Source organism: Scyliorhinus torazame, chromosome 4, assembly GCF_047496885.1.
Source record: "Scyliorhinus torazame isolate Kashiwa2021f chromosome 4, sScyTor2.1, whole genome shotgun sequence".
In the NCBI taxonomy this organism is placed as follows: domain Eukaryota; kingdom Metazoa; phylum Chordata; class Chondrichthyes; order Carcharhiniformes; family Scyliorhinidae; genus Scyliorhinus; species Scyliorhinus torazame.
The window spans coordinates 146215750-146225660 of NC_092710.1; the positions used below are offsets into that span (position 1 = coordinate 146215750).

Genomic DNA, 9911 nt, shown 5'->3' on the forward strand with positions numbered 1-9911 from the left:
AACGTGCGGACCATTCAGCCTCCACATCACGACATCCAAACCGACGACACAGATGACCAAGACGCCTTCCGGGTTGCAGTCATTGATGAGAACCGGGTCAACACCATCAATCCGGCCAATGAATGGAGTGCCACCCTGACGGTCAACCGATCGCCAATCACTTTCCGCCTGGACACTGGCGCATCCGCCAACCTCATAGCATGGTCAGCATTCTATGCCATGAAGTTCAGACCACCAATCCAGCCATCCCGGTGCAAGATGGTCGACTACAACGGGAACGTTATCCCGGCCATGGGATCCTGCCAGCTCCAGGTGACACACAAAACACACACGGCCACACTCTCGTTCGAGATAGTTGGCTCATCAAAGGACTCCCTGCTGGGCGCACAGGCATGTAAGGCTCTCCACCTTGTGCAACAAATTCTTTCTCTCTCTCCAGACGGCACGTCTGACTTCCCGGATGCTGAGTTCAACGCACAGCTCCAATCGCTCCTCGCCCACAACCAGGAGGCATTCGAAGGCATGGGAACACTGCCATACACATACCGAATTCGCCTCAAACCGGACGCCATCCCGGTCGTTCACGCACGTCGCAGGGTTGCTGCGCCACTTAAAGACCGCCTCAAGCAGCAGCTGCAGGATCTCCAGGACCAAGGGGTCCTATCCAGGGTCACGGAGCCCACGCCATTGGTCAGCTCCATGGTGTGTGTCAAGAAGCCCCCTGGCGAGCTCCGCATCTGTACAGACCCCAAAGAATCAATAATAACATTATGCGGGAACATTATCCCATACCCAAACGGGAGGAGATCACCAATGAAATGGCCCAAGCGAAGATATTCACGAAACTGGATGCTTCTAAAGGATTTTGGCAGATCCAACTGGACCCGTCCAGCCGAAAGCTATGTACCTTCAACACCACTTTCGGCAGATTCTGCTACAACCGGATGCGATTTGGCATCATCTCGGCATCCAAGGTCTTCCACAGAATCATGGAGCAGATGATGGAAGGCATCGAAGGGGTGCGCGTATATGTGGACGATGTCATCATCTGGTCCACCACACCGCAGGAGCACATACATCGTCTCCAACGCGTTTTTGCCCGCATACGGGAAAACGGCCTGCGCCTCAACCGAGCCAAGTGCGCCTTTGGCCAGACCGAATTGAAGTTCCTGGGGGACCACATCTCCCGGTCAGGGGTCCGTCCGGATGCAGACAAGGTGAGCGCCATCACAGCCATGCCGCAGCCGGCCGACAAGAAGGCTGTCCTACGATTCCTTGGCATGGTCAACTTCCTAGGGAAATTCATTCCCAACCTTGCCTCCCACACAACGACTCTGCGCCACCTCGCCAAATAATCTACAGAGTTCCAGTGGCAACACACACACCAGCTGGAATGGGAGGAGCTCAAACGCAAACTCACCACGGCACCAGTGTTGGCGTTCTTTGACACGTCTCGTCCCACCAAAATCTCAACTGATGCCAGCCAATCCGGCATTGGAGCAGTGCTCCTGTAGAGGGATGACACGTCGTCATGGGCCCCGGTTGCCTATGCATCGCAGGCTATGACCCCCACAGAGCAGCGCTACGTGCAAATCGAAAAAGAATGCCTGGGCTTGCTAACCGGTTTAGACAAGTTCCTCGATTATGTCTATGGTCTTCCATGGTCGAAACTGACCACCGCCCCCTGGTCAGCATAATAAACAAGGACCTGAACGAGATGACCCCTCGCCTCCAGCGCTTCCTACTTAAACTCAGGAGGTATGACTTCCAACTGGTCTACACTCCAGGGAAGGACCTCATCGTGGCGGATGCCCTATCCAGAGCAGTGAGCACGCCGCCAGATGCGGAGGGGTTCGTATGTCAGGTCGAGCCACAGGTGGCCTTGACAGCGGCAAGTCTGCCGGCTGACGACTCCAGTCTGGCCCGCATACGCCGAGAGACAGCGGCCGACCCCCTTTTACAGCGAGTGATGCGCCACATGACGGGAGGATGGCTCAAAGGGCAGTGCCCGCAGTTCTATAATGTACGGGACGACCTAGCCAACATTGATGGGATCCTTCTGAAGCTGGACAGGATTGTGATTCCGCACAGTATGCGCCAGCTGGTTCTCGATCAAATACACGAAGGCCACTTGGGGGTCGAGAAGTGCAGACGGAGGGCCCGAGAGGCGGTATACTGGCCGGGCATCAGTGACAATATTGCCAACATGGTGATCAACTGTACAACCTGCCAAAGGTTTCAGCCGGCGCAACCTCCTGAGACGCTTCTGCCCCATGAGCTGGTGACATCCCCCTGGGCGAAGGTGGGTGTCGACCTATTTCGCACGCTTGGCATGGACTATGTTATCATCATGGACTACTTCTCCAATTACCCAGAAGTCATACACCTGCACGATCTGACGTCGTCTGCTGTCATCAGGGCCTGCAAAGACACCTTTGCTCGCCACTGCATTCCGATGACTGTCATGTCGGACAATGGGCCCTGTTTTGCCAGCCATGAATGGTCGTCCTTTGCAGCCTCGTATGGCTTCACACACATGACGTCCAGCCCTCTGCATCCCCAGTCCAATGGAAAGGCGGAGAAGGGCGTTCACATTGCCAAGCGGCTCCTCTGCAAGGCTGTTGCTGCCGGATCGGACTTTCACCTCGCCCTGCTGGCCTATCGCTCGGCCCCACTAGCCACGGGTCTCTCGCCAGCACAGCTGCTGATGGGTCGCGCCCTCAGAACCACTGTGCCTTCCATCCTGGCACCAACAATAGACCATGCTCCGGTACTACATAGGATGCAACTGCAGCGCGATCGCCAGAAGAGATCGTACAACACAAGGGCAACTGATCTTCCCTCCCTGGCCCCTGGAGACAACGTCCGCATTCGTCTACCAGATGATGGCTGGTCAGCACCTGCCGAAGTTCTCCGACGCGTGGCTCCCCGCTCGTTCCTGGTACGCATGCCGGATGGATCAGTGCGTAGGTGCAATTGGCGAGCCCTTCGCCTACTTCCACGCTCGCAACGGGACCCTACACAGACGCCGTGTCCTCCACTGGTTCCTGATAGCGACTTTGTGGAGCTGCCATATACCATGCCCCTTCTGTCGCCGCCCATGGCCAGGCTGGCACCTCAGCCGGTGGTTCTCGTCCCACCCTTGAGGCGGTCAACCTGAATTCGTCGCCCACCTACTAGACTGGACTTATGAGACTGTTCACACGTCAAGTTTTAACAACTACTGTATTGTAACATGTCACTGTTTTATCGTTCCAGGTCTCGTTTGATCGGACCACATTTCAACGTTCTTCTTCTTTTGCTATGGTACAACCTCGTTTGCATGTCACACCTGACATCGCCCCTTGTGTGTAGTTATGCCACATGTACATGCTGTAAATATCACGCACACACACCTTTAGCTGCACTCAGGACACATTCATATTTATAACCACGTAGGCACATAATCTTGTAAAAAAGGGGGGATGTCATGATATTCAAACACACATCACAACACACACATCATGATAGACAGACCAACAGACCAATTAGCACACATAACACGACAGCCAATCACAGACAAGAGCAGACACAGTAGAAGACAAGAAACACGACACCTGGTGGCCAGTCCATCTGGAGACAGGACAAGGCCAGGACATCATTAACAAGACACTCACACTGTTACCACGTGCTGAGTACCAAGACAGATGTGTAAATAACTAGTTCGAATAAAACTGCGTTGTACCAATCGCAACCGTGTTGGTTCGTCTGTACCTCAGAGCACCCAACACCACACTATTGTTCAGTCACTGCCCACCTCAAGCTGGGCAGCCCATCGCCGATAACATACTAATATCTGCTTTCGTTCTAGCTACGGGAGGATAATGGATTTTTATTTCAACGAGCAAATGGAAACTGAGTGCAGTGCCCCAAAAAGGAGAAACTTTCCGGCTGGGAAATGGGAAAGGAAGGACTATTTCCCCAGGAAGAATAATGACCCACATTCTACAGTGAGTATACGTAAGGTAGCACTCATTTGACTGTGAGATACACAATTTTATGTGAACATTCAAGACCATATTCTCTGACACAGGCTCTATGTGTGAGGCTTTCATTGTCGTGGCAAGAGTGCACTAGACCACATGATTTATACTTCGCAGTCAACAAAAGATTAGCGCAGTCATCTGAGCTACTAGTAGCAACTTATCCCATTTTGGGACTAGGCCCGGAGGATCTATGGTGTTTTACGTGGGAAAAATCGGCGCTGCCCCAGTACCGATCCTCCGACCGGTGAGGGGCTAGCAGCCGCACCATGTAAAATGTACAGCCTCCACAAAATAAAGGACCGGAGAATTGCCGGGTCCGTGGCCACGCATGTGCATGGCAACGACCTGCAGCGGTTGCGCCGTACAACATGGCGTTGGCCGTGCATGGACCCGACCTGCCAGATAGTGTCCCCCTGGATGCCCCCTGGCTACCCCCTGGCCACCCCCAACAGTCGCACCAGCCATCGCCGAAGCCCCCCACGGCCAGCAGCATGGACACAGTCCGCAACCACCACGCCGGGTTCCCAACCGCTTAGACCACACGTCAAACGCGCAGTGGGGAACTCGGTCCATCGGGGCGGAGCATTGGGGGAGGGTCTTCAGGTGATGCCCTGAGGCCGTCCCAATGGTGTGCGGCGAGCATGCACATCCTGCGTAAACAGGTGCCGCCCCCAATTCAGTTGTAAAAATGGACTATCTGTTTCCCGATGCCGAGTTCGAAATTGGCGTCAGGAAATGGAGAATCCCGCCCTTTATCTCTCTGCGTATAGATGCAGGACTTGTCAACATCTTCTGCACTTATGCACTGGCCTTGAATATATTAGACATGGATCACTTCTATAACTCGGTACATGATGTTCTGGACCTCACTCCAAGTGGCAAGAAGTTATTCATCCGAGGCGGGTAGAGGGCATCCTGAAGGGGGAGGGCAAACAGGCAGAGGTCGTTGTACATATTGGTACTAACGACATAGGCAGGAAGGGGCATGAGGTCCTGCAGCAGGAGTTCAGGGAGCTAGGCAGAAAGTTAAAAGACAGGACCTCGAGGGTTGTAATCTCGGGATTACTCCCTGTGCCACGTGCCAGTGAGGCTAGAAATAGGAAGATAGAGCAGCTAAACACGTGGCTAGACAGCTGGTGTAGGAGGGAGGGTTTCCATTATCTGGACCACTGGGAGCTGTTCCGGGGCAGGTGTGACCTGTATAAGAAGGACGGGTTGCATCTAAACCGGAGAGGCATAAATATCCTGGCCGCGAGGTTTGCTAGTGTCACACGGGAGGGTTTAAACTAGTATGGCAGGGGGGTGGGCACGGGAGCAATAGGTCAGAAGGTGAGAGCATTGAGGGAGAACTAGGGAATAGGGACAGTGTGGCTCTGAGGCAGAGCAGACAGGGAGAAGTTGCTGAACACAGGGAATCTGGTGGCCTGAAGTGCATATGTTTTAATGCAAGAAGTATTACAGGTAAGGCAGATGAACTTAGAGCTTGGATTAGTACTTGGAACTATGATGGTGTTGCCATTACAGAGACCTGGTTGAGGGAAGGGCAGGATTGGCAGCTAAACGTTCCAGGATTTAGATGTTTCAGGCGGGATAGAAGGGGATGTAAAAGGTGAGGCGGAGTTGCGCTACTGGTTCGGGAGAATATCACAGCTGTACTGCGGGAGGACACCTCAGAGGGCAGTGAGGCTACATGGGTAGAGATCAGGAATAAGAAGGGTGCAGTCACAATGTTGGGGGTTTACTACAGGCCTCCCAACAGCCAGCGGGAGATAGAGGAGCAGATAGGTAGACAGATTTTGGAAAAGAGTAAAAACAACAGGGTTGTGGTGATGGGAGACTTCAACTTCCCCAATATTGACTGGGACTCACTTAGTGCCAGGGGCTTAGACGGGGCGGAGTTTGTAAGGAGCATCCAGGAGGGCTTCTTAAAACAATATGTAGACAGTCCAACTAGGGAAGGGGCGGTACTGGACCTGGTATTGGGGAATGAGCCCGGCCAGGTGGTAGATGTTTCAGTAGGGGAGCATTTCGGTAACAGTGACCACAATTCAGTAAGTTTTGAAGTACTGGTGGACAAGGATAAGAGTGGTCCTAGGATAAATGTGCTAAATTGGGGGAAGGCTAATTATAACAATATTAGGCGGGAACTGAAGAACATAGATTGGGGGCGGATGTTTGAGGGCAAATCAACATCTGACATGTGGGAGGCTTTCAAGTGGCAGTTGAAAGGAATTCAGGACTGGCATGTTCCTGTGAGGAAGAAGGATAAATACGGCAATTATCGGGAACCTTGGATGACGAGAGATATTGTAGGCCTCGTCAAAAAGAAAAAGGAGGCATTTGTCAGGGCTAAAAGGCTGGGAACAGACGAAGCCTGCGTGGAATATAAGGAAAGTAGGAAGGAACTTAAGCAAGGAGTCAGGAGGGCTAGAAGGGGTCACGAAAAGTCATTGGCAAATAAGGTTAAGGAAAATCCCAAGGCTTTTTACACGTACATAAAAAGCAAGAGAGTAGCCAGGGAAAGGGTTGGCCCACTGAAGGATAGGCAAGGGAATCTATGTGTGGAGCCAGAGGAAATGGGCGAGGTACTAAATGAATACTTTGCATCAGTATTCACCAAAGAGAAGAAATTGGTAGATGTTGAGTCTGGAGAAGGGTGTGTAGATAGCCTGGGTCACATTGAGATCCAAAAAGACGAGGTGTTGGGTGTCTTAAAAAATATTAAGGTAGATAAGTCCCTGGGGCCTGATGGAAACCCACGCAGACACGGGGAGAACGTGCAGACTCCACACAGACAATGACCCAGGCTGGGAATCGAACTTGGGACCTTGGAGCTGTGAAGCAACTGTGCTAACCACTATGCTACCGTGCTGCCCTGAATATATCCTGAATATCTCCGATCATCCATGGTTCTCTGGGCTTGTTACTACTTCCTATCACCCTAGAGGGAACATGTTGGGAACATGTATCCTCCCCATTTTCATTTTTGAACACTCCCCACTGCTCTTCTGTAGATTTCCCCACAAGTAACTATTCTCAGTCTACCTTAACCAGATCCTGCCTTCTTTTAGTAAAATACACTCTTGCACAACCTAAAACATTCTTTTGAAACTTGTTTATTTCTTTGTCTTGAACAAACTTAAATTGAAGCATGCTGTGATCTTAAAAGTCTTACTCTTACAGAGCTCACTCTTTTCAGGTGCTGACTGATGCCATTGGACCAAAGAATGATGGCAAGACACAATAGATAACTCTTCCTATCCCTTACAATGTTGGAAGGATGGCGGTTTAAGCTGAAATGTCTACATGGGACCATTGCCACTGAGTACAATTCTGCCCTCTATTACAACCCCAGACCAGACCCCAACAGTGGCTAGGCTACTGGACAGAAACCCCAATATTTTACTTTTATTTTGTAAGACAGTGAAGAAAGGATACTTCGCTCCAGGAGTGATTTCAAAAAGAAATAGAGATATGGTACATTGAAACGAACTTTATTATTAACACAGTATTAAAATATCTGTAACATCGCTACCAGAAAATAGCTTACAATTACCGCTTTCACAATGCCAATCAATACAGTGAATACAGTAAGCCTTAACTGCTATCTTTATTCCCACTCAAACATGAAAACAACACTGGCGGGATTCCCTGATCCTGAGGCTAAGTGTTGACGCCGTCGGAAACGCCGTTGCGTTTTACGCCACACAGGGGGCCAGTACGGCACTGGAGCGCTTCACGCAGCTCCAGCTGCCGATACCGGCGTCAGAATGGGCGCCGCGGGCCCGCGACTGCGCACTACAGCCGGCGCAAATTCGCACATATGCGCTAGTTGCCTTCTCCGCGCCGGCCCCGACGCAACATGGCAGAGAGCTACAGGGGCCCAGCACAGAGCAACATAGGCCCCCACCAGGAGAAGCCCACCTGCCGATCGGTAGGCCCTGATCACGCGCCAGGCCACAGTGGAGGTCCGCCCCCTCCCCCCCCGGGTCGGATCTCCCCTCCCCCTCACCAGGCCACCCCGCAACATGAACGTTGGGGTCCTGCCGGATAGGACGTGAACGGCACCGGCGGGACTCGGCCTAACTCGGCGGGTACTCGGCCCATCACGCGCGGAGAATCGACGGATTGGCGTCGGGGCGGCAGCGCGTGAATCGCACCTCTGCCCCGGCGATTCTCCGACCCACCCCGGGGTCGGAGAAACCCGCCCCATATCTCAGCGGTCAACCCACTGTTTAATACATTTAGGAATACACAGGAATATCTGATTTACAGAGATGTCTGCATACTCCATTTTGAGACAAAGAGATCCTTCAACATTGCTTTAAAAAAAGACGAGGGGCGGGATTCTCCGACCCCCCCCGCCGGATCGGAGAATCGCCGGTGGGCGGCGTGAATCCCGCCCCCGCTGGCCGCCGAATTCTCCGGCACCGGAGATTTGGCGGGGGCGGGAATCGCGCCGCGCAGGTCGGCGGGCACCGCCCCGGCGATTTCCTGGCCCGCGATGGGCCGAAGTCCTGTTGTTGTAATGCCGGTCCTGCCGGCGTGAATTAAACCACCTACCTTAGACCAGGCAGCGCGAGCGGGCTCTGGGGTCCTGGGGGGGGGGCACGGGGCGATCTGGCCCCAGGAGGTGCCCCCACGGTGGCCTGGCCCGCGATCGGGGCCCACCAATCCATGGGCGGGCCTGTGCCTTGGGTGCACTCTTTTACAACTCGTCGGCCGTGTAGGTCTCTGCGGTGGCCGACGCGTAGGTTACCCCCCCGCGCATGCGCGGGGATGGCGTCAGCAGCAGCTGACGCTCCCGCGCATGCGCAGACTTCCGCCGGCTGGCGGAGTCTCTTCGACCCCGGCTGGCATGGCGCCAAAGGCCTTCCACGCCAGTCGGCGGGACAGCAACCACTCCGGCGCGGGCCTCGCCCCTAAAGGTGAGGGCTTGGCTCCTAAAGGTGGGGATTGGGTGGACCAACGCCGGAGTGGTTCATGCCACTCCATCCAGCCGGGACCCACTGCCCCACCGGGTAGGGGAGAATCCTGCCCCAGAATCCTGACAAAACCATGCAGCAACTCTGGCTGTGTTCCAACAGAAGCTGCTTCACCTCGTTTCAGATCAACTTATGTTCACACTCTTTTGAACAGCTCAGAAGGAAACTGCTAATCTAGCTACAGACATATATTTTGGCTGAACTGGGCTGTTTGACTTCTACTCACATCCCCAGCTAATACACAACTAAAACTCTGCTTTTCTGCAAAATTCCTGACAGGTTGGCTCTTCCCAGTAAGTACTTCATCTTACCAAGTTGAAATCTAATTAACTCGACAGGGAATCCCCTTAATCTAAATAATAATCCATTAGCCCAAGCTTTTTATAATGCTCTAGTTGAACTCCTGGCTCCAAAAATTAGCTGTTTTTTAAACTAGAATTTATATTAAAACATGACTGCAGCAGTCGCACACAAATTCAGGTTTTTAACCCTTACTGCTCCACATGACAACCTCTGAAGTGTAGCAAGGTATGTTGTTTACAGAAGAGTGATGTCTGGCGGAACGGGTTGTTTTCAGATTGGCGCTGTGGCTTAGATGGTTAAAGCGCCTGTCTAGGAAACAGGAGATACTGAGTTTGAATCTCAGCGGTGCCTTCATACCTATCGGTCAAAGCAACTAACTTGAGAGAAAATGCTCCCAATTTCATGGTGAACGCAGAAAATGTTGGCAAAATCTCTCTAGCACCAACCTTGAAGTTTGTTTTTCCTTGTGTCTGTCATGGTTTTTGTGGGCAGCATGGTTAGCACTGTTGCTTCACAGCGCCAGGGACCCGGGTTCGATTCCTGGCTTGGGTCACTGTCTGTGCGGAGTCTGCACGTTCTCCCCGTGCCTGCATGGGTT

General features: G+C 52.7%; 1 non-coding gene across 1 annotated transcript; it reads left to right on the top strand.

Moving 5' to 3' along the window:
- Positions 1-9590: 9590 nt before the first annotated feature.
- Positions 9591-9664, top strand: trnap-agg (transfer RNA proline (anticodon AGG)). The gene has a single exon. It is a non-coding gene; the product is annotated as a tRNA-Pro (tRNA).
- The last annotated feature ends 247 nt before the right edge of the window (positions 9665-9911 follow it).